The 25,129-nt window shown below is 37.3% G+C and overlaps 1 protein-coding gene across 2 annotated transcripts in view; it reads left to right on the forward strand.

Moving 5' to 3' along the window:
- Positions 1-9,868: 9,868 nt before the first annotated feature.
- Positions 9,869-25,129, forward strand: part of LOC143251883 (uncharacterized) — a 68,265-nt gene continuing 53,004 nt past the window's right edge. Inside the window, exon 1 of one of the 2 annotated variants that reach the window (XM_076503206.1) lies at positions 9,869-9,968. The gene's annotated coding sequence lies outside the window, so the exon portion shown is untranslated. The other variant, XM_076503207.1, reaches the window with a different exon arrangement.

Consider the following 25,129-nt stretch of genomic DNA (forward strand, 5'->3'; position numbering starts at 1 on the left):
GTTAGAAGCTCTATGTAGTATTGTTGTTAAAAACTATTTCTGTCACCACTGTTGTTAGAAGCTCTGTGTAGTATTGTTGTTAAAAACTAGTTCTGTCACCACTGTTGTTAGAAGCTCTGTGTAGTATTGTTGTTAAAAACTAGTTCTGTTAGGACTACTGTTAGAAGCTCTGTGTAGTATTGTTGTTAAAAGCTAGTTCTGTCACCACTGTTGTTAGAAGCTCTGTGTAGTATTGTTGTTAAAAGCTAGTTCTGTCACCATTGTTGTTAGAAGCTCTGTGTAGTATTGTTGTTAAAAACTAGTTCTGTTAGGACTATTGTTAGAAGCTCTGTGTAGTATTGTTGTTAAAACTAGTTCTGTTAGGATTATTGTTGGAAGCTCTGTGTAGTATTGTTGTTAAAACTAGTTCTGTTAGAATTATTGTTGGAAGCTCTGTGTATTACTGTTGTTCTGCCAGCATTATTGTTAGAAGCTCTGTGTAGTATTGTTGTTAAAAACTAGTTCTGTTAGGACTATTGTTAGAAGCACTGTGTAGTATTGTTGTTAAAAGCTAATTCTGTTAGGACTACTGTTAGAAGCTCTGTGTAGTATTGTTGTTAAAAGCTAGTTCTGTCACCACTGTTGTTATAAGCTCTGTGCAGTATTGTTGTTAAAAACTAGTTATGTTAGGACTACTGTTAGAAGCTCTGTGTAGTATTGTTGTTAAAAGCTAGTTCTGTCACCACTGTTGTTAGAAGCTCTGTGCAGTATTGTTGTTAAAAACTAGTTCTGTTAGGACTACTGTTAGAAGCTCTGTGTAGTATTGTTGTTAAAAGCTAGTTCTGTCACCACTGTTGTTAGAAGCTCTGTGTAGTATTGTTGTTAAAAGCTAGTTCTGTTAGGACTATTGTTGTTAAAAACTAGTTCTGTTAGGACTATTGTTAGAAGCTCTGTGTGGTATTGTTGTTAAAAGCTAGTTCTGTCACCACTGTTGTTAGAAGCTCTGTGTAGTATTGTTGTTAAAAACTAGTTCTGTTAGGACTACTGTTAGAAGCTCTGTGCAGTATTGTTGTTAAAAACTAGTTGTGTTAGGACTATTGCTGGAAGCTCTGTTTAGGGTGCTTTTACAGCCTTGTTACTTTAGTCATGGTACAAGACAGTCACGCTGCTCTCGAGTTTTTAAAAGGAGCCTGTCTGTTGTTATTATTGTTGAAATCATATATACTACAAACCTCTTATAAGGATAAACATTTTTTGTTAGAGATAAATCATAATTTCCCTTGAATGTATGTAAAAGCACTCTCGGGACCAAGTAAATACGTTATAGTATTTCCATTTTGCTGTGATAGAACGTAAAAAATTCTATCGCGGTAAGACAGCTGTTTGCAGATTGATATAGACGTAAAGATACAAAACCGCCCAATTCATTTTTTTTTTCATTTTTCCTTTACAAAATTTCATTTAAGGGCAAATATGATCATAACCATAACAACCAATCAGCATATAAGATTTATATATTATAAAAACTGGATGATCCACAAGATTAGTAGACATTAGAATATAAATAATTATATTATTAAACAATAAATACATTTTTTAACATGTTATAATATTTTAATAAATAACTGTCTTTATTTCATACTGTTCACAGCATGGTGTGTTTTCATATAACAAAACCACATCGGGTTATCTGCTATGTCCACCGAGGGGAATCGAACCCCTGATTTTAGCGTTGTAAATCCGTAGAGTTACTGCCATAATAGTGGGGGACTCTCACAGCACGGATGACCCCCCGTGGCACAACCGTACGTCTGCTATCTTACAATGTTGGAATCCGGGTTTGGTGAGAAGACCCCACACAGTCCATCGTGTTGCTTTACGTTTAACTGCCAACATGCATGGACTTGGAGAGACCTCAGAAGTCTCTAAACCAAACATAGTGATGAAATTTAGAATATTTAACCAAGAACATTCACAAAGAAATTCTTGTTTATACGGAGCTCGTGTACTTACATGTAATTACAGAAGTCTTAAGACTAGAATGATGACCTTAAGACAAAAATCCGTGATACTTTTCAAATATTACAATGAAGGGTTAAGTACTGGAGGCCATCGTTATCCAATGTTAAGTGTGTCAGATGGTGGAACTGATGGTTCCGGATTCGCGTCCCGTTACAGTAAAAAAAATATGTGCTCTGCACTTTGAGACTATTCGTGCATTATAGGAGTGATTGCCAAATCTCAGTATTCGGTATACAGGAGTAACAAGAGACGGCGGTGGTTAAATAGCTACAGACACTTTCCCTCGAATCTGTCATTTCAAAATTTAGGATGGCTAGTGGAGAACAACACGTGTAGTTGTGGGTTTTCTTATATCAAAGCCACATCGGGATATCTGCTGAGACGACCAAGGAAATCGAACCCATGATTTTAACGTTGTAAATCCATAGACTGTACTAGCAGGGGCACACATGTAGCTGTACTCGAGATTTGACAGAAACCACACAGATATAATTCAGTTAACTTTTGTTATAATCGAGTTTTGGTAATATGAACACAAGAACGTCTAGGTTTGGGAGAAACTGTAATCACGAACAACTGTTAAATAAAACAACAGAAGTAGTTTGTGAGTCTGACAGTCAGTTGTTAATGTGATATATCTGTGTTGACTGTGACTCTGACAGTCAGTTGTTAATGTGATATATCTGTGTTGACTCGTTAGGCACTCGAAACCCTCATGAATAATAAAAGCATCATCTGAATAAAAGTGGTTTAAATAACTTTGTTTGTGAAACTTATAATAAGGTAACGAAACTAGAACTGATACAAAATAGCTGACGTTTGTAAGTCTATCTAATTCAGTTTTATAAAGGATAATAATTACACTATGTAATAAAATGTTTACCACTTCTTGTTCCTGGACAGAAAGTGTTATTTCCCAATTACTTATGTCTAAAGTAAATGGAAAAGACCTATTTTTCTCTTCAAACTTTGCTTTTGTGACTTGGGAGCGCATAACGAAAACGTGATAGGAGACTATATTTGGGGTCTGATACGTGAAAGTGATTTACAGTCGCAAATCTCGAAAAACTACTCACTTCGAAACATTTTTGTTCATTTTTGTATAACTTTAGTATAAATACATGTAAATCTTGATTCATATGTTGTTTTATTCAGACTTTATGTAAATAAAAATGTGCACATTTGCCCGTTTTTAGATATAAAATAGGTTAATATCTAAATTTCATTATCCAGTTCACAGAAGCAAAGTTTGAAGGGAATAATGACCATTTTCTGTACTTTTACAACATAAGTAATTAAGAAATAACACATACTTTGTTCTAAATGGTGGAACAAAATTTGTGTTACATAGTGTTATTTGTGTTGCAAAGTATTATTTGTGTTACATAGTGTTATTTGTGTTACATAGTATTATTTGTGTTACATAGTGTTATTTGTGTTACATAGTGTTATTGTTAAGACGCTCCAGTCTACGCGGTAGCTGCGAGTTTAAATCCCATGACCAAATACATTTGTTTTTGAAGACTGTGAGAGTGTTATAAAGTGTTATAGAATGTTATAAAGTGTTATAAAGTGACAATAAATCTCACTATTTGTGATAAAGTTGTTCAACAGGTATCGGCTGGTTGTGATGACCAACTGTCTTCCCTCTATTCCAATGGTGGACAGCAGTTTTCACTCCACGAATGTTGCTTAGTCTTCGAGAAGCGCATCACTCTAGTATAATTACATTAGCTGTTGTGAAGATCCTCTGATGTTCTTCCCACAGTTGCTAAGAAACAGGACAGAAATGTTAGACGGGCCGGATGCTGCCCGAGAGCCATATTTTGCCCACCCCTGTAGTCTAGTCTATTATTTATAGGTAGGGACGGCCAACACTGAGAAGCTTCACGTGAAACGTAACAAACAGACTTCCAGTTTGGTAGGACAACTTTTTTTTTTCAGTTTATATTTCACAAATGTCCTACTGTTCTTTTATTCATTGCTATGAGAACCCTTATTCTGCATTATTATTTGTTACGCATTAATTCTTTAAGGGAATGTATTAGGAACCAGCAATTAATTACTTTACGCAGTGATTTATACACGTAAGAAAAGAAGTTTAATATAAACGACTTTCCATCAAAATATCTTAGATTTGTTTGTTTGTTCCTGCCTGTTGTATTGAGACAATGTTCATTAATGTATCTATTCTAATTAATTAAACCAGGTTAACGTTACGTTTCCGACGAATGAATAAGACAAATTTACGTCATCTGTAGTGTTCTCATGCACATGTTCGTGAAAGCTGTTGGGTTAACTTTTTAGTTTTGTGTTGTCTCTTACTTTGTTGTGGAACATATAGTCTTAACAACACGTGGGTCGATAAAAGCTGGTTGTTCTAGCTAGTGGGAGGAAAGAAATGTGAAGGGCACGTGCACTTGAAAACCCACAATATTCATTTCTTTTTTTAATGTTTTCGTAGTAGAATAGCTAGAAATAAATAAACAACTCTATCAGTAATTTTATTTCTAATTTGTTGAAAAGGTGAAATAAGTAATTCGGTCGACAGAGGGCTCTTTGTAGGAAAGGAATAAATCTAAATTTAAGCGTGAAATATTAAAAATATCTTTCTTTTATCTTACACAAAACAACAAGTTTTTTCGTTCTAAATAGTTGTCGTACAGAGTTTGGTTGTTTAGAATCAAGCACAAGTCCATAGAATATCGCTGTGCTCTGCCCAACACGGGTATGACTCCGCAGACATACCACTGTGCCACTGGGGTTCTAGGCCTAGAGAAACGTGGAGTAAAATTGTAATTAATACGAATTTGGAAGAGTCCATTAAGGTTTGTTTTGTTATCGTGCCATCGGTTGACAGGGACCAAAAGAAATAGGCAAAATTGATACTTGGTGTGAGGAGGGCTCGAACCCACGACCCTCTTAATACGAGGTAAAAGAAATATCACGAAACATGCGTCCATAAGGGATAAGAAAACACTCGCCTAGAATGGAGAGAACTCAACACAATTTATGTACATTCATCTCATATGTGTACTAAAGAATCGTTTTATGTGAGCCAGTGGACTTGTTTTGTGTGCGTCAGTTTCTTAGTTCAATAGAATGTACAAAGTCGCTATCTACTCGTCAACCGCTGGGAATTCAACCCTGGGTCTTAGCATTGTACGTCAGTAGACTTAGCGCCGTCCTATTATGGAACCATTTGTGAGAGAAGTAGTCACGGGCTCATATGTTTATTGTTAAGGACAAAGCTACACATGGATTATCCATAGTGTACTCTACACGGGTATCAAACACAGGTAATGAACAGAGTTACAGAAAAAGATGAACATAAGGGTGTCCCTCCTCATACTGTCACAGCAGAGAATCCATACCCATGATTGGAACAGTTTAAATAGCCCATTGTGTAGCTTTGTGCTCAGCTACAGACAAACAAAGGAGTACAACATTGCTAGGTTTACAAGTAATTAACAAATGTTAACGCTGTAACAACAAGTTCTCGTAACATCACGGCACCGACCAGCTTCTGAGAGATTTCAACCTTTGGCTATTTGCAGCGATAAACGAGACATTACCTAGATTTACAAAGGGGCCGCGCTCGTTAACTATACAGATAGTGTTAAAGGTCACTGCAGAAATAAATAATTTGAGGTCCTGTGGACTATGAAAATTTTTTTCATTATCTTTCTTAACTAAGACAGAGTAAGCGATATGAGACACATTATTAATGCACATAGTTCAGTCTTTCTCAGTAGAAAACATACAAGCAGTACTGACGGTGTTGAAATAGAGCGTACGTGTGAGAGACAACGGAGCTTGAGAGGGGAAGATTTTTATTTATTTAAGTTTTTTTTTTGTTTCTTGAAGTTCGCGCAAAGCTACACGAGGGCTATCTGCGCTAGCCGTCCCTATCTTAGCAGTGTAAGACTAGAGGGAAAGCAGCTAGTCGTCACCATCCACCGCCAACTCTTTGGCTACTCTTTTACGAAAAAATAGTTGGATTGATCGTCACCTTATAATTATCCAACAGCTGAAAGGACAAGCATGTTTGGTGTGACAGGGATTCGAACCTGCGACCTTCATATTACGAGTCGAGTATCTTAACCACCTGGCCGTGCTGGGCCACTTATTTAAAATATAAGTGAAATGAATCCTCGAGAAGATAATCCAAGAAGTAACTATTTCTGTTAAGAGATGCTTTTATTCATGTTGTCAACACACTTCATAATCTGTTCGAAGCATTTTCTTTTTCCATGCAAATTACTTACTTAATTAATGAAATTAATATGAAATTCTTAAACTCAGTAAATATTTTAAAAGTTAAATATATCCCCGTGAAATAATTTATACCAGATCATATTAGTTATGAACAAAATGGGTAAAAATAATAAGTTATAATGAGTTATAAAAGACTAACTGTATCGACATTGTTGTGGTTTACTGTTCTGAATTAATTTTGTTTCGGGTCTTGGATGCTGAAAAGTCAGCCTGACTGGGCAGTTTTGCAAATTTTCTTAACTCCTATTGTGATTGACTGCAAAGAAAGTTGGACTAACCAGTGACTGGATAATGATACGTTGGGTGTGGTTACCTTCTGTAGGGTCACCTAGTCATTTTTTTTCTTGGATGCGTAGTTTTTAATGAAAGTTTTGAGTGAAAATGTTACGGGAGGGGATAGAAGGGAAGGTGCACAAATTTCGCAGGTTGAGTTCTTTACTTTCTCTTAGCAGTAGCGCTGCACTCCAGTAATCTAGTATAAAATATAATTAACTAGAAACAGTCCCTGCACACGTCCTGTTGAAGTTACAGCTACATTAAGAAATATAATATTACTGTATGTTTCTATTGTTATATACACCCATTTATTAAAGTTCGAGGTTGCATCTAAGCTGTGGACTCTCTGAAAGTGCTTCAAGAGCACATTGGTTAGTCCGGGCCTGTCATAGGTATTTAAGTAGTTCAGACTTAGTGGAATGTTGGTATTAATTGACGGTCCCTAACTGTTCCTACTCAAGTGAAAGAATGCTTCGGGTTCTGTGTCGAAACATTCTTCGGATATCACTTCGACACCATCGTAAGGAAATCGAGACGTTTTCTATAAATACTCAATTAAAATGAAATCTGAAACGACAGTTATTTATAACTGGGAGACAGAGAAATGCTAGGACTAAAATGACATATATTTATAACTGTAAGACAGAAATGCTAGGACTAAAACGACAGTTATTTATAACTGGGAAACAGAACTAATATGTGTTAAAGTACAGGAAGTCCAGTCATTTTACAGAGGTTCAAGAAGTGAGTGATTTACTGAAAATAAAGAATGGTTTAAAAGTTTAATTTCCTCAAGGGTGGATGTGAAAGTGACATCCTCGAATAACAAAGTAACCCTTAAGTTTATAACTTTCTCAAAGATATTTTCGAAGTTTACAATAAACGTTTCTTCCAGATTCATGTTAATAGTGATATCTGTGATGTGAAAGTTATGGTTTGTTTATGAATTTCGCTCAAAGCTACACGATGGCTAGCTGGGCTCGCCGTCCCTAATTTAGTAGCGTAAGACTAGAGGAAAGGCAATTAGTCATCACCACCCACCGCCAACTCTTGGGCTACTCTTCTACCAACGAATAGGGAGATTGACCGTCACATTATAACGCCCTCAAGGGTGAGCATGTTTGGTGCGACGGGGATTGGAACCTGCGACCCTCGGATTACAAGTCGAGTTCCTTAACCATCTGGCCATGCCGGACCGTGGAGGGGAAGAACCACGTGTTTAATATCACAACCTGTTACGAACTATCTATTACCACGTGTTTAATGTTACAACCTGTTACGTACTATCTATTACTACGTGTTTAATGTTACAACCTGTTACGTACTATCTATTATTACGTGTTTAATATTACAACCTGTTACGTACTATCTATTACCACGTGTTTAATATTACAACCTGTTACGTACTATCTATTACCACGTGTTTAATATTACAACCTGTTACTACTATCTATTACCACGTGTTTAATGTTACAATCTGTTACGTACTATCTATTACCACGTGTTTAATATTACAACCTGTTACGTACTATCTATTACCACGTGTTTAATATTACAACCTGTTACGTACTATCTATTACCACGTGTTTAATATCACAACCTGTTACGTACTATCTATTACCACGTGTTTAATATCACAACCTGTTACGTACTATCTATTACCACGTGTTTAATATTACAACCTGTTACGTACTATCTATTACCACGTTTTTAATGTTACAACCTGTTACTACTATCTATTACCACGTGTTTAATGTTACAACCTGTTACGTACTATCTATTACCACGTGTTTAATATTACAACCTGTTACGTACTATCTATTACCACGTGTTTAATATCACAACCTGTTACGTACTATCTATTACCACGTGTTTAATATCACAACCTGTTACGTACTATCTATTACTACGTGTTTAATGTCACAACCTGTTACGTACTATCTAATACTACGTGTTTAATGTTACAACCTGTTACGTACTATCTATTACCACGTGTTTAATATTACAACCTGTTACGTACTATCTATTACCACGTGTTTAATATTACAACCTGTTACGTACTATCTATTACCACGTGTTTAATATTACAACCTGTTACGTACTATCTATTACCACGTTTTTAATATTACAACCTGTTACTACTATCTATTACCACGTGTTTAATATCACAACCTGTTACGTACTATCTATTACCACGTGTTTAATATTACAACCTGTTACGTACTATCTAATACTACGTGTTTAATGTTACAACCTGTTACGTACTATCTATTACCACGTGTTTAATATTACAACCTGTTACGTACTATCTATTACCACGTATTTAATATTACAACCTGTTACGTACTATCTATTACCACGTTTTTAATATTACAACCTGTTACGTACTATCTATTACCACGTGTTTAATATTACAACCTGTTACGTACTATCTATTACCACGTGTTTAATATTACAACCTGTTACGTACTATCTATTACCACGTTTTTTAATATTACAACCTGTTACGTACTATCTATTACCACGTGTTTAATATTACAACCTGTTACGTACTATCTATTACCACGTGTTTAATATTACAACCTGTTACGTACTATCTATTACCACGTTTTTAATGTTACAACCTGTTACGTACTATCTATTACCACGTGTTTAATATCACAACCTGTTACGTACTATCTATTACCACGTGTTTAATATCACAACCTGTTACGTACTATCTATTACCACGTGTTTAATATTACAACCTGTTACGTACTATCTATTAATACGTGTTGAAAACGTTAGAAATACCTGAATTTTTTTTCCTATCTTTTGCCCAATATTCGTGTAACGAGTTAAATGTAATCAGAAGAATACATGTTTTAACAGATAATAACTAAAAATAAAGGAAGTGATCGTATTATGTATCAACTGTTTTTTTATGTATGTATTATAGAAAACATTTAACATGGACCTTTTCACACACTAAATTTTAATAATATATTGAAAAGGCTTCAGATAAACCAAAGTTTTATCCTTTAACATTGTTGTGTTTAGATACGTCGGAGGGTTTACCCTAAAAAGAAATTAAATCGTGATAAGTCAATGATGGTTAAAATTAGCTTAAAAACACTTGGGGTTAGGCTTAACCATAATACCGGTGTATTGTTATGAAATAACAAAACGACTTTCCCTTATTAATGAATATAGACTCGTCCTAGAGGGTAATTTCATCTCTTTATTGGTTGACACAGAACTTTCGACTCAACGCGAGGGTCTATCGTCTGGAAAATGTTTAATAAAGTCTACACGTAGAGTACGTAGTAAGTAACACGCGAGTTAAGTTGCCCGTATTTCAATGGGCGTATTTGTAAGCTCTTAAACTGTGAACGAAAGTGGTTTGACGTGCTGTTCTTGTAACGTTAGTTACGGTGAGTATTATATGCTTTGAAACTCTGTTGTTGTTTTTTACAGTTCATTTTATTTGTGACGAACATTTAGAAAGTTTTAGAACGTTTATTTCAATGTAATTGAACTATGTGGATCATGTCTGTTTCACTGGAGTAAATAGTCCAGGTACCGGTTGTGTAGGCGTATAACATCAGCAAGAGAACGTGCCACATCTTTAGTCTGAGGTGAGTATCGAACCGTTTACGTCTTAACTGTAAACTATAATCTTCTCAAAGAAATGTGAACGGGTTGTTGTCAGACACGTTATCTGGGACGTAAAACTGTCTCTGGTCTTTGACGTGATGGTGACGCAACATCAAGACCGAAACTAGTTCTACACTTGCAATATTTAAGGGTTAAACTTCGTAATGAAACTAACAAACTATAAACACCTAGTTTCCGGGTGGTGTACCTTCCCCAGGTGTACGTAAGCCTACATGTCTCATGAAGTTTAGCAAAAACTGCAGATTGCCTGAAGATATTTGTATTTGTTATAAAGTATTTTAGTCCTAACAAAATGTGCAGCTGCGGTGGGTTTATTAAAACAACCATTTGGTGAGGCACTGGAACATGTAAACAAAACATGATAGCTTGTTACAAAGATGGACTGCACCCTTCGTTCCCAGATGTGGTGTGTACAAACATCGCACCCCTTTGCCCTTCTAGCCCAGGTGTGGTGTGAAAAATACTGGAGCATCATCGTATTGTCTTTTTCTTTTCAACTTGGCTAATGGGAGAAGACACACGAAGATGGGACATTTGTTGTTTTTCTCTGCCTGACCTCGGTGATAAAGTTTCTGTATGTCTCGAGAGAGTTTCCTCTGGTGGGGGCGTGGGTGAATACAAGTAGCATTAAGCAAGGTTTTGCTATTAACTGGAGAAAAAAAATCACTGATAAGCTATCGCCTACGAAACTGGAAGTGAAGAAATGCTTTGGACTTTTAAAACGGAAATAAATAAATGAATACTGCATGAAGAAATTGATAGATCATGTTTACGCAGGCAGAGCGTAAACACGCTAGGACTAATATTTGGTTGTCAGGTGTTTGAAGACAAGTACACGGCGCACGTGACAGTGTAGTTGCTTCACAGATGGTTTAGGGGAGGGTGGACGTCGATTTCCTGCAAAATATAGGATGGGTTTAAATTTTATTTTTTGAAAGACCAAGTGGTCAGTTATTGTCCGTATTTTCAGTTTATTCTCTTGTCAAAGATGCTTTCGGTGCTTTTAACGAATACTTTTGTCAAAATCAAGTTATTTGTAATATCTTTGACTTACGTCATAATGAAGTCAAGAGACACGAGTTTTCGTCTGTTTTCAACTGCTGGTTTGTGTGCGTTGGCTGAAATTATGTAAAGTTTGCTCAGTTGTGCGTTAATTATGTAACATACTAAACTATTCGCTTGAATAACAACAAATTCACAAAACATAATATTTTACTTAGCGGTGGATCTAACAAGATAAATCTATTTATTTGGCCATGCATCTGGCAACGTGGTTGAATCCATAGAAAAAGTAATTGTTATTGGATATAAAACAATAGTTAGAGACATAACTCGTAACTAACTGAAAAAGTCTCTGATAGAAAATTTCGTACTTTGTTGTAAAATGTGATGAAATCCTACATCAACTATACACTCCAACACGCAGGGGTTTGTTTATAAAGAAAACCCCTTGTGTATTTGTCAGTGAAAAGAAAGAATATTTTCCGGTATGACCCTTACAATATATCCGCTCCATCGAGTACCGACGAAGCATTTAAACTATTACCAGTGTTCATCAGGCCGCATAGTATCCGACGTACACTGCATTGGCGCAGACGCTGTATATGGTATTAGTTTAATGAAAACGACTGTAGCACTGTGAGCTAGATTAACTAAGGACTGTTGTATTGTGGACTGGATTAACTAAGGACTGTTGTATTGTGAGCTAGATTAACTAAGGACTGTTGTATTGTGAACTAGATTAACTAAGGACTGTTGTATTGTGAACTAGATTAATAAATAACTGTTGTATTGTGAACTAGATTAATAAATAACTGTTGTATTGTGAACTAGATTAACTAAGGACTGTTGTATTGTGAACTAGATTAACTAAGGACTGTTGTATTGTGAACTAGATTAACTAAGGACTGTTGTATTGTGAACTAGATTAACTAAGGACTGTTGTATTCTGAGCTAGATTAACTGAGGACTGTTGTATTGTGAGCTAGATTAACTAAAGACTGTTGTATTGTGGAGTAGATTAACTAAGGACTGTTGTATTGTGAACTAGATTAACTAAGGACTGTTGTTATGTGGACTAGATTAACTAAGGACTGTTGTATTGTGGAGTAGATTAACCAAGGACTGTTGTATTGTGGAGTAGATTAACCAAGGACCGTTGTATTGTGAGCTAGATTAACCAAGGACTGTTGTATTGTGAGCTAGATTAACTAAGGACCGTTGTATTGTGGACCAGATTAACTAAGGACTGTTGTTATGTGGACTAGATTAACCAAGGACTGCTGTATTGTGGAGTAGATTAACCAAGGACCGTTGTATTGTGAGCTAGATTAACCAAGGACTGTTGTATTGTGAGCTAGATTAACCAAGGACTGTTGTGTTGTGAGCTAGATTAACCAAGGACCGTTGTGTTGTGAGCAAGATTAACCAAGGACCGTTGTATTGTGAGCTAGATTAACCAAGGACCGTTGTATTGTGAGCTAGATTAACTAAGGACCGTTGTATTGTGGACTAGATTAACTAAGGACCGTTGTATTGTGAGCTAGATTAACCAAGGACTGCTGTATTGTGAGCTAGATTAACCAAGGACTGTTGTATTGTGAGCTAGATTAACCAAGGACTGTTGTATTGTGAACTAGATTAACTAAGGACTGTTGTATTGTGAACTAGATTAACTAAGGACTGTTGTATTATGAGCTAGATTAACTAAGGACTGTTGTAATGTGGACTAGATTAACTAAGGACTGTTGTATTGTGAGCTAGATTAACCAAGGACTGTTGTATTGTGAGCTAGATTAACCAAGGACTGTTGTATTGTGAGCTAGATTAACTAAGGACTGTTGTATTGTGGACTGGATTAACTAAGGACTGTTGTATTGTGGACTGGATTAACTAAGGACTGTTGTATTGTGAACTAGATTAATAAATAACTGTTGTATTGTGAACTAGATTAGTAAATAACTGTTGTATTGTGAACTAGATTAGTAAATAACTGTTGTATTGTGAACTAGATTAGTAAATAACTGTTGTATTGTGAACTAGATTAATAAATAACTGTTGTATTGTGAACTAGATTAACTAAGGACTGTTGTATTGTGAACTAGATTAACTAAGGACTGTTGTATTGTGAACTAGATTAACTAAGGACTGTTGTATTGTGAGCTAGATTAACTAAGGACTGTTGTATTGTGAGCTAGATTAACTAAGGACTGTTGTATTGTGAGCTAGATTAACTAAGGACTGTTGTATTGTGAGCTAGATTAACTGAGGACTGTTGTATTGTGAGCTAGATTAACTGAGGACTGTTGTATTGTGAGCTAGATTAACTGAGGACTGTTGTAATGTGGACTAGATTAACTGAGGACTGTTGTATTGTGACCTAGATTAACTAAGGACTGTTGTATTGTGGACTAGATAAACAAAGGACCGTTGTATTGTGAGCTAGATTAACCAAGGACCGTTGTACTGTGAGCTAGATTAACCAAGGACCGTTGTATTGTGAGCTAGATTAACCAAGGACTGCTGTATTGTGAGCTAGATTATCTAAGGACCGTTGTATTGTGAGCTAGATTAACTAAGGACCGTTGTATTGTGGACCAGATTAACCAAGGACCGTTGTATTGTGAGCTAGATTAACCAAGGACCGTTGTGTTGTGAGCTAGATTAACCAAGGACCGTTGTGTTGTGAGCAAGATTAACTAAGGACTGTTGTATTGTGGACCAGATTAACTAAGGACCGTTGTATTGTGAGCTAGATTAACTAAGGACTGTTGTATTGTGAGCTAGATTAACTAAGGACTGTTGTATTGTGGACTAGATTAACTAAGGACTGTTGTATTGTGAGCTAGATTAACTAAGGACTGTTGTATTGTGAGCTAGATTAACCAAGGACTGTTGTATTGTGAGCTAGATTAACCAAGGACCGCTGTATTGTGAGCTAGATTAACCAAGGACCGCTGTAATGTGGACCAGATTAACCAAGGACCGTTGTATTGTGAGCTAGATTAACCAAGGACCGTTGTATTGTGAGCTAGATTAACCAAGGACCGTTGTATTGTGAGCTAGATTAACCAAGGACTGTTGTATTGTGAGCTAGATTAACCAAGGACTGTTGTATTGTGAGCTAGATTAACTAAGGACTGTTGTATTGTGAGCTAGATTAACTAAGGACTGTTGTATTGTGAGCTAGATTAACTAAGGACTGTTGTATTGTGGACTGGATTAACTAAGGACTGTTGTATTGTGAACTAGATTAGTAAATAACTGTTGTATTGTGAACTAGATTAGTAAATAACTGTTGTATTGTGAACTAGATTAGTAAATAACTGTTGTATTGTGAACTAGATTAATAAATAACTGTTGTATTGTGAACTAGATTAACTAAGGACTGTTGTATTGTGAACTAGATTAACTAAGGACTGTTGTATTGTGAACTAGATTAACTAAGGACTGTTGTATTGTGAACTAGATTAACTAAGGACTGTTGTATTGTGAGCTAGATTAACTAAGGACTGTTGTATTGTGGAGTAGATTAACTAAGGACTGTTGTATTGTGAGCTAGATTAACTAAGGACTGTTGTATTGTGAGCTAGATTAACTAAGGACTGTTGTATTGTGAGCTAGATTAACTAAGGACTGTTGTAATGTGAACTAGATTAACTAAGGACTGTTGTAATGTGGACTAGATTAACTAAGGACTGTTGTATTGTGGACTAGATTAACTAAGGGCTGTTGTAATGTGAATCAGATCAACTCCCATCGGTGTGAATTCATGTACGTGGTGAGAAGACCTTCCAGAGAAGGTTCTTTTCTTTAGTTTACCTGCTCTGGGATCTAAACATCCACCCACGTATTTATCATGCGTGCCGAAACCTGAAAAAGAGGAGAGGATCCTAGTGGTTGAGGGGTCCAACTCTAACACACCAATTTGGTCTTGTATTCCTGTGAATAAGCAATCTTGGTGTGGCTACCACAGGGTCAGTGGGCTTGTCCACTTGAGCTAGGGGTAACTGAGTACCAGTGTCGGTCGTTTTCAATGGATGTTGTGGACATTCTGTCTGATGATGGTGTTTGAGTATAGTGCTCACGAAATCCTGGCGTTGCTGCAGTGTCCCTGTTTGACATTATAGTGCGTCCCCTAGTAGGGATCCATAGTGGTGCGCCACCTCGTAGGGCTCCATGGTGGGTGGGGTCAGTGGGCACCGAAATTTTCTTTTTTTCTTATGGATCCTCCAAATAAAAATTGAAATAAAATAATAAAAATACAGTCAACAGGTAAATGACCACGTCTTGAAGATTCTGAGCAGTAGTGTTTAGCATCTGTAACACCTGTTGTACTTCATTATATTACATTCAAAGCTTTAGGGCTAATGTCTCCTTTTTTCATTCAGAAGGGACTAGAGGGACTTGCTGGCTCTCCTTAGTCAGTCAGACAGCTTCACTCCCATGACATATTGGTGGAAACATCCACTCCTGAACACATTGAACTCTTCTTGCATTGAGGGTACACCCATTGAGTTTACTCTCCATGATACTTTGAATTCGTCACGAGGAATTATTGTTGAGAGGGCTTTGAATAGCATCGCACAGTCTGAAATTCTCACTGGTTTCTCCATTCGTTAAGATCGAATTATGATGCTGACCAATGTCCTCATTTTGACGTTCATATCAACACGTCCACCTGCTACCATCAAGGTAAATTGCAAGGTTTGTTCCAAGCTCTCTCGGATATTTCCCACGTTAGCGGTTTCGTCACTGAAATACATCGAGTCGTGGTTCCTTGACGTGTGCTTGTTGTAGTGGTAAGGTCCACGATGTCCACAAGCGTGAAATAAACCTTCAATGCGTCAACTGTAGTGGCTCTCACCCATCTTAGACCTTCAATGCGTCAACTGTAGTGGCCATCTTACTTTTGTTCATGTCTGAGGTTGGTGGAAGAAAAAGAGGTACAGCGTTTGAAAACGGCTCACAATAATTTTTATCTCGAGGTTCTAAAGTTACTGTGCATCACTCCATATCAGACGTATGCTGCTGCTACTGTCCATCACTCCATATCAGACGTATGCTGCTGCTACTGTCCATCACTCCATTTCAGACGTATGCTGCTGCACTTCATTTCAGTGCTCCTGTGGGAGTGCAGGCGGATCTCTCGGTGAAAAGCATTGTTCCCAAACCATGTGAAAATACTTTTGTTCTCCATGGTTAAGAAAGTAGATGAATCAACGTCAATACCTATCTCTGTCCCTACCACTCATTTCAGCAGATCTGCGGATCCATTTCCTTTGATTTCAGGTTCAGGCATTTCCTCGGGTCCATTACCCTCTCCAACCCCAAGATGCAGAACGATCATTCGTTCACGCTCGCAGTCACTGTTATCTTCTTCCAATGACAAAGACCTGCCCAATCGACCCAATAGACCTCCTTCGAATACAGAAAATTAATAAAAAGGCGTGGTCGAAAACAGAAGGGCTCTGCACCCAATCCACCTCTACATAAGTAAAAATGGCCACTTTAATACAGTAGAACTGTAGAGGTTTACGTTCTAATCTGGATGACTTGAAAGCACTGACTGCTTCCTACCATTCAGTATGTTCTTACAATAAACATTTCTGAAACGATACAGTCATCTTTCGGCGGTTTTCTTTGTACATAAAATGACAGGCTGTGTGATGGACGAGTGCGTGGCAGGATGGCATTGCTGGTCTATCAGCATGTGCCCACCCTGTCTTTGTCACTTGACACATCCTTGAAGGCCGTAGTGGTCCGTGTTTTCTTGGGTCGTAACATCACTGTTTGTTCTCTCTATCTGTCACCTGAGAGACATGTGATCAATCAGGCCTTGATGCTCTCAGTTCCAAAGTCATATTGGACAAGATTCGAAAGGTCAGTGGGCAGTACACTTCCATCCCCTTTCGTTCTTGCTCTGATGGCCAGGAAGTTGCTGGTGCCCGGAACATCGCTGATAGTCTCCATGAAAGCTTTCCATGTGCATCTAACACTTTTGTTTCATATCCCACCTTCTTAGCCATCAAGAGGCGGGCAGAGCGATCGCTCTCTTTTCTTTCGGGCTGATTGTCTCCGTGACTATAATCACCCCTTTACAATGGTGGAACTCAAGTTGGATCTTTATTGGTCTGGCAATATGTCGGTCGGACCTGATAATAATATACTACGAGATGCTGTGCCATCTCTCTCCTGCTTCTCATGCTATTATTCTGATTGTTTTAACTGGATCTGGCAGCAGAATGTTTTTTCTGATGCCTGAGGCCAGGCTATTGTCCTACCTTTTCTTAGCCTGAGAAGGATCCCAAGATTCCTTCAAACTACCGTCCAGTTGCTTTGATGAGCTGTCTCAGTAACACCTTAGAGAGGATGGTTAAAGCTCGTCTTGCTTGGTTCCTCGAATCAAATAACTTCCTCTCGCCCACCCAGTGTGGGCTCTGACGACAGCGCTCCACCACGGACCACCTGATTTGACTTGAAATGTCGATCAGAGAAGCATTTCTCAAGCAACAACGCAACGTCTTCTGTCAGTATTCTTTGACCTTGAGAAAGCTTACGATACTACGTGGAGGTATGACTTTTGCGAGACCTCCATTTATAGTGGTTACGTGGCCATTTGCCAATTTTTATTAATTTTTTTTTTATTAGGAAGACGATTCCAAGTACGTGTTAGTTTGACACTTACCCTTTCTTTCCCACATGAACTTAGTTCCTTAGGGCTGTTTTGAGTGTCACACGTTTTAGTTTTAAGATTAATGCCATCACTGGACAACTCCCTCTTACTGTTGCAAACGGGCTTTATGTTGACTGTAATTTTATCATCAGTAGGGACACTAACTGTCGCCAGTATTTAATCGTAGTAATGATGATGTAGGGACACTAATTGTTCCTTGTCTTTAACTGTAATAATTATGATGTAGCGACACTAATTGTCACTAGTCTTTACGTGCAGTAACGATGATGTAGGGACAGTAATTGTCACCAATCTTTAACTGTAGTAACGATCCAGACTTCGTGGAGGAAGGAGTCAGCTTTGTGGAGATGATGTAACTACTGTCTCGTGTGAGGAAAAACACGTGGTAATGACGTTTTTTAATCCATTCACAAACTCCTTGACCTTACTGTGCGAGATCAAGGACAGACTTGACCTCTTTCCTTGTCACCATATTTAATCAACTTTGTCATATTCAGAACAAGAAAGTTTTACTTTTGTTTGAAAGACACGCGAATTTGAAAGAATGAATAAAACTGTTTGATAAATTAACCATTTTTAAAGAAGCGAATTAAAAATAGGGAAATAAATGTTGCTTTTAGTCGTTTGTTTATTGGTACAACCGAGATGTACTGAGCAGGTCACCTCCCACTCCGATCTCCATCCTTTTAACCGAAAGTCAGAAGTTGACAGTACAGAAATTAGTGGCCATATTGGTCATAATGGCCAAAAGAACCAAGACTTCACTTCTAGTCCAGCAAGCTTTACAAACAATATAGTATTTGCGGTCATCATTTCACTTCTTGCAGACAAATCCTTTGTGTAAATATTTTGGTAAAAGCGCATTTCTCCTTGTAAAGTTCACCTGTAGAATATCTGTTTACAGGATACACTATCTAACACACATCAGGAGAACGCCCGAAAGTTGTATTTACTACAGTCTCGGTTGCAGGTGAAAGGTCGGACGTTATCACGTTAATCGGTACGATCACATTCTATTGATGCCAGAAAGATAGGTCATTCAAAGGTCTTAAAGTCAAGTCAGAATAAGACAAGAAACGGAATTTTTAAAAAAATATTTTGATGGCTCGTTCTTTTTGCATTCACTGTCTTAGGTCTAGCATGGCCAGGTGGTGAGGGCGCTTTACTCGTAATCTGAGGGTCGCAGGTTCGAATCCTCGTCACACCAAATCTGCTCGCCCTTTCAGTCGTGGGAACCTTATAAAGTAAAAAAAAAAAGTAACCGAAGAGTTGGCGGTGGGTAGTGATGACTAGCTAATCTCCTTCTAGTCTTACACTGCCATATTAGGGACGGCTAGCGCATATAGCAATCATGTAGTTTTACGCGAAAAACAAAAACAAAAACAAACAAAGTAACGAAGGTACACAGAGGATGCTAGACGTCACGAACATGTTGAGAACTATTGTTACAGTGAAAATCTAGGTCATACAAGGTTCAAACGAAAAACTCATCAAGAGTATCCTCGAACTCTGAACTTTCGCAAAGTTTAGGGATAAAGTTGGAGTAAGAAATTTTCTCTTTGTCGAGAGTTGCCTCCAGGACGTAAAATACCCGTATGATCAACCCAATATATGTTTTAAAGATGGATGTGTGAAAATAGTTAGAGTTTGTTTTATCAAGAACGGCTAGTTAGGTCTTGAATTTGTATAGAGTTTAAAAGTTTCTATTCTACAGCTAGTTGAAACATGCATGTCAGAATAGTGTTATAAACTGACAAACATTATCCATATGTCAGAGTAGTGTTATAAACTGACAAACATTATCCATATGTCAGAGTAGTGTTATAAACTGACAAACATTATCCATATGTCAGAGTAGTGTTATAAACTGACAAACATTATCCATATGTCAGAGTAGTGTTATAAACTGACAAACATTATCCACGTGTCAGAGTAGTGTTATAAACTGACAAACATTATCCACGTGTCAGAGTAGTGTTATAAACGACAAACATTATCCACGTGTCAGAGTAGTGTTATAAACGACAAACATTATCCACGTGTCAGAGTAGTGTTATAAACTGACAAACAATATCCACACGTCAGAGTAGTGTTATAAACGACAAACATTATCCACACGTCAGAGTAGTGTTATAAACTGACAAACATTATCCACACGTCAGAGTAGTGTTATAAACTGACAAACATTATCCACACGTCAGAGTAGTGTTATAAACGACAAACATTATCCACACGTCAGAGTAGTGTTATAAACGACAAACATTATCCACACGTCAGAGTAGTGTTATAAACTGACAAACATTATCCACACGTCAGAGTAGTGTTATAAACTGACAAACATTATCCACACGTCAGAGTAGTGTTATAAACTGACAAACATTATCCACACGTCAGAGTAGTGTTATAAACTGACAAACATTATCTACATGTGTGTATATATATTTTGTTCAGAACATCAAATTTGACAGGTTCTATTAAATTAAACATTCTTACTGTCAGACTATCTGCCCCAGTGGGACAGCAGCATATCCGTGGACGTACAACGCTAGAACTCAGGTTTCGATACCCATGGTGAGCAGAGCACAGAGATTTCATTATATAGATTTGTTCCTAACTACAAACAAAACTCTGAACTGCAAATAAATAAATCAAACAGGATTATTTCATTCTCACCAGTTGGACGTAAGGTGTTGACGGTCTGAAGTCAAACGATCAAAACACAATATTTGTGGACAGAAAACTGTTAGGTTTAGAACGACACAAACATTGTTGTATTGTTGATTCAATTGTTTGGATCTTCTTAGAGAGTGTCAGTATGTAGTTAGTGGTTTAAATGATAAAGGGCTGTAAGAGTGGGCATTCAAGATGAATATAAAGAAAACCATAAGCCCATGCGGGCGCGCGGAACTACGGCATGACATATGTGCATAACAAAACAGAGTAGAAGGAAGAACATATGTAATATTTGGTAGAAGGCTTTGATTGAACAGAAATGTTCCTACCTGTCCATATAAGGAGGTACGACAATCCAGACAACCAATAATACAGTAACGGAAGTGCTGGTAAAACCAGCATAGTATTGTACAAAGTATTCATGCAGTAATAGATAATAAACAGTATGTATAAAAATACCAAATACCAAGAGTAAATTAAACATAGTATCCATGCGTGTCGTATAAGTTAAACCAAAGATTAACCTTTGAGGAAAATGTTCATGGACCCGCAGATTTCGTATGTCCTCAAATTTTGAAGGCTCTAGGCACTGTGCCTAATATACAATCCAGCCCTGTATACGATAATATACAGTAAACAGTATATGAAAAATGATCAAAAACCAAGTGTATATTGAACTGTAGTATTCAATGACCATTTAATAGTGCCACTGAGAACACAGCTTCCTTTCCAAACGATCTGTTTGTTTGTTTTTAATTTCGCACATAGCTACACGAGAGCTATCTGCGTTAGCCCCCCCCCCTCTAACTTAGCAGTGTAAGACTAGAGAGAAAGTAGCAAGTCATCACCACCCACCTCCAACTCTTGGGCTACTCTTTTACCAATTAACAGTGGGATTGATCGTCAAATTATAACGCCCCCTCGGGTGAAAGGGGCGAGCATGTTTGGTGTGACAAATTCGAACCCGCGACCCTCAGATTACGAGCCGAATGCCTTAACCACCTGGCCATGCCGGGCCCAAAATGAAAGAGTAAAAGCAATAATTATGGATAATTGTGACTTCAAACTGAACACAATTTTGCAAGTCTTGCAAATTTCTGTGTTGGACAATAATATGTTTAGATTTATGTAAGTGCAGAATTTGACGTCACAGCAAATTTTTCAGAAGTCCATGGACCTCACTTATAAACAACACCTCAAAGAATCTTTGAAGTCCCTCTCCTGGACTTGCTTTTTAAGGGTGCCCTGTTAAATGAGGCTAGTTCAAAGTCCTTTGAAGAATGTTGTTTAATTTGATGTGTTAAAATGATGTGTTATATTTGTTGCTGAATGGTTCCGTGCTTATAGCTAACTGTTAGTCAATAGGTATGGATCCGTGAGGTGTTAAATATCAAAGAGAGGTTCTGTATGTATATATATATTCGTGTGAGTGTGTTTATATAATAACAAAAACAAAGGTTGAGATTCAATGTTCAAGTTGGATGATAAGAAACATTCGTTTCGATCCCAAGTCTCTTTGTTGTTTCTGGAGTCAGTGAGAGAACACAGAATATTTTTTTTCCTAATTAGATGCATAACTCGCATTGTTTCATTAAATTGTGGAAGTTTTCAACCGACACTCGCGTGTTTTGTAGAACTAATAGAGTTTTGCGTGGATTAACTGATGCGTTATTATGTACCACCGAATGGAAGTTGTGTGGTTAGTTTTTACCAACTGAATCACAGTGGATTAAGACCACTGGGTAACAACACGTTCTACTTTGAGGACTCGTGAAAGCGATCCAGTGGTTAGCGTGCCAGATTATGGGATTGAGACTTTTCATTCACTGTCAAACAAAACAAACCAATCATGTTCCGTACGTCGGTTCTGCAAGCAACTGTGATGACCCACTATTCGGTCAATACCCATTATGCCAAGGGTACGTCTGTGGGCTGATGACGCTAGAAATCAAGTTTTGATACTCGTGGTGGTCAGAGAAGCGATGACCCACTGGATAACTTAGTGCTGAATTAACGACGACCAAATTAAACCCACCAAGGGTAATCCAAGAACGGTCGGCGGGTGGTGTTTCTCACGTGGTTTCTCTGTAATACTTTACTTCTTAATTAAAACCGACTAGCGTTCATAATCGACGTGTGGTTTGCGCGAAATTCAAATCGCGTTAAATCGTAATATATCGTAAAGAACTCGACTATGGAAATTTCGTATCTATGAAAATCTAATATTTATACAATTTAACTTTCGTTATTTATAAATCCTTAGATTATGTTTGATGACGAGCGTTCACTTCAAATGATTTGAACTATTCTGGTCATTTGATTTCTTTTAGAATCAATTGATTCAAATGATTTGAACTATTCTGGTCATTTGATTTCTTTTAGAATCAATTGATTCAAATGATTTGAACTATTCTGATCATTTGATTTCTTTTAGAATCAATTGATTCAAATGATTTGAACTATTCTGATCATTTGATTTCTTTTGGAATCAATTGATTCAAATGATTTGAACTATTCTGATCATTTGATTTCTTTTAGAATCAATTGATTCAAATGATTTGAACTATTCTGGTCATTTGATTTCTTTTAGAATCAATTGATTCAAATGATTTGAACTATTCTGGTCATTTGATTTCTTCTAGAATCAATTGATTCAAATGATTTGAACTATTCTGGTCATTTGATTTCTTCTAGAATCAATTGATTCAAATGATTTGAACTATTCTGGTCATTTGATTTCTTCTAGAATCAATTGATATCTTTGTTGGCACAATGCTATATAATGTTGAAAGTCGATATTTGATAAAACCAAAATCATTTTGGTATTATTGATTCATTCCAAGGTTAGAATCCCTCCTATACGTGCCTACGTCATCACACTACTTTGCTGTATAGAAACCTTACTTTACCAGTGGGGCCCACATATTATATTGGACTGAGCAATCTTAGAGTACCGGTCTGAACCAGATATAATTGTGATGTCACCTGTTCTGTGTAAAATACTTAACAGTTATTATTGGAAATAAACGCATCAGGTTTTCAGGGACTCTGTATTTAACATTCGTTGTCTGAGAACAGGTGGTGGTGACGACATTGGTTAATTAAACAGTGTCCACGTGAACTTTACCATTATTTAACTTAGAGGGGGCGCTTCACTCGTCACTGAATTCGTTCTCTCAGTCGAGATAATATTATAAACCTATAATCAATCCCACTTTTCGTTGGTAAAACGGTAAGTATGATGTACAATCGAACTGATGCTAAGCTGTAACTTTTGAGGGGTGTTGTGCTGTTGCCTAGTGGTGTTTAATAAAACTGAAAGTTAATCATGAAGACTAAGGTGTTACACTGGTACACAACTGAATAAGGTGTTACACTGCTACACAACTGAATAAGGTGTTACACTGCTACACAACTGAATAAGGTGTTACACTGCTACACAACTGAATAAGGTGTTACACTGCTACGCAACTGAATAAGGTGTTACACTGCTACACAACTGAATAAGGTGTTACACTGCTACGCAACTGAATAAGGTGTTACACTGCTACACAACTGAATAAGGTGTTACACTGCTACACAACTGAATAAGGTGTGACACTGGTACACAACTGAATAAGGTGTGACACTGGTACACAACTGAATAAGGTGTGACACTGCTACACAACTGAATAAGGTGTGACACTGCTACACAACTGAATAAGGTGTGACACTGCTACACAACTGAATAAGGTGTGACACTGGTACATAACTGAATAAGGTGTTACACTACTACATAACTGAATAAGGTGTAACACTGGGACATGACTGAATAAGGTGTTACACTGCTACACAACTGAATAAGGTGTAACACTGGTACATAACTGAATGAGGTGTAACACTGGTACATAACTAAATAAGGTGTTACACTGGTACATAACTGAATAAGGTGTAACACTGGTACATAACTGAATAAGGTGTTACACTGGGACATAACTGAATAAGGTGTTACACTGCTACACAACTGAATAAGGTGTAACACTGGTACATAACTGAATAAGGTGTTACACTGGTACACAACTGAATAAGGTGTTACACTGGGACATAACTGAATAAGGTGTTACACTGCTACACAACTGAATAAGGTGTTACACTGGTACATAACTGAATAAGGTGTTACACTGGTACATAACTGAATAAGGTGTAACACTGGTACACAACTGAATAAGGTGTTACACTGCTACACAACTGAATAAGGTGTAACACTGGTACATAACTGAATAAGGTGTTACACTGGTACACAACTGAATAAGGTGTTACACTGCTACGCAACTGAATAAGGTGTTACACTGCTACACAACTGAATAAGGTGTTACACTGCTACGCAACTGAATAAGGTGTTACACTGCTACACAACTGAATAAGGTGTTACACTGGTACACAACTGAATAAGGTGTGACACTGGTACACAACTGAATAAGGTGTGACACTGGTACACAACTGAATAAGGTGTGACACTGGTACACAACTGAATAAGGTGTGACACTGGTACACAACTGAATAAGGTGT

This window comes from Tachypleus tridentatus, chromosome 6 (genome assembly GCF_004210375.1).
Source record: "Tachypleus tridentatus isolate NWPU-2018 chromosome 6, ASM421037v1, whole genome shotgun sequence".
Lineage (NCBI taxonomy): Eukaryota > Metazoa > Arthropoda > Merostomata > Xiphosura > Limulidae > Tachypleus > Tachypleus tridentatus.